This window comes from Chrysochloris asiatica, unplaced genomic scaffold (assembly GCF_000296735.1).
Source record: "Chrysochloris asiatica unplaced genomic scaffold, ChrAsi1.0 scaffold00529, whole genome shotgun sequence".
Taxonomy (NCBI): Eukaryota; Metazoa; Chordata; class Mammalia; order Afrosoricida; family Chrysochloridae; genus Chrysochloris; species Chrysochloris asiatica.
This window is the reverse complement of record NW_006409047.1, coordinates 319,440-320,621: the sequence shown is the minus strand read 5'-3', so window position 1 is coordinate 320,621 and position 1,182 is coordinate 319,440.

Below are 1,182 nucleotides of genomic sequence, written 5' to 3'. Positions count from 1 at the left end.
TCCTCGGTAACCCTAAACAGGGTCGCTATGGACCGGAACCAACTGATGGCACTTCACAACAACAGCAACAATACAATAAACTATCAAGGAATCAGATGTCAATGAATCAAAAGCATATTGCACTAGGCATATCTGACACAAAGACCTCTTTAAAAGATTTAAACTTAATTTAAAAATAATTGTAGTAGTACATCAACAGGTAACTGTCAGAATTAAAGCTAGATTCAGAAGAAGACATAGAATGACATACATCATTACTGACAACAAATGGATCTTAGCTGATAAGATCAAAGATTACAGCCTTCAGTATGTATTACATCTCAATGAAAGAAATCCTGTCTTTAGAGAAAGGCATCATGCTTGGTAAAGATGGATTGATATAGTGTTAGCAGCATGGGCTCAAGCATAACAACAATTGTGAGAATGGCTGAAGGCTGGACAATGTTTCATACTGACTTACAGTGACCATATGCACATCACAACAAAATACTGCCCAGTCCTGCCCGATCCTCACAATTGTTGTCATGTTTGAGCCTATTGTTGTAGTCACTGTGTCAATCCACCTTTGTGGGGATCTTCTTCTTTTTCAGAGACACTCTTCTTATGCAAGTATGATATCCTTTTCCAGAGACTTGTCCCTCTTGATAACATGTCCAAATTATGTGAGAGGATGTTTGTCATCCTTGCTTCTAAGGATCACACCTTCATTTTTTGTTTTTTCTTGACAACACATCGTCCAAGACAAATCTGTTAGTTTTTAGGTAATACATGGTACTTTCAATAGTTTTCAACAACGTAATTCAAATGCTTTGATTCTTCTCTGGCCTTTCTTTTCCTTGACTGCTACTTCCACCACAAGGACTAATTGGGCCAATTGATGGAGGTGATCTTTATAGGAAAGTATTAGAAGAACATCACTAGAATGTCATTAGTGCAATGGAAGGTTTTCTACCTTTTAATTGCAGCATTTAATATAGAAAGATAAGTTTGGAGCAGAGAGACAAATGCATTATATAATGTCCAGCATTATAACCAGATTATAACCAGATACATAAAAAAATCACACTGGACATGTTGAGCAAAGCCATATTACCAGTTTCTAGGGTAATTTCTCTCATATCTTCCCTCAATGTGATCTCTGGTAGCTTTAAGATATTCAGCATAAACTTATAAGGAGTAAAA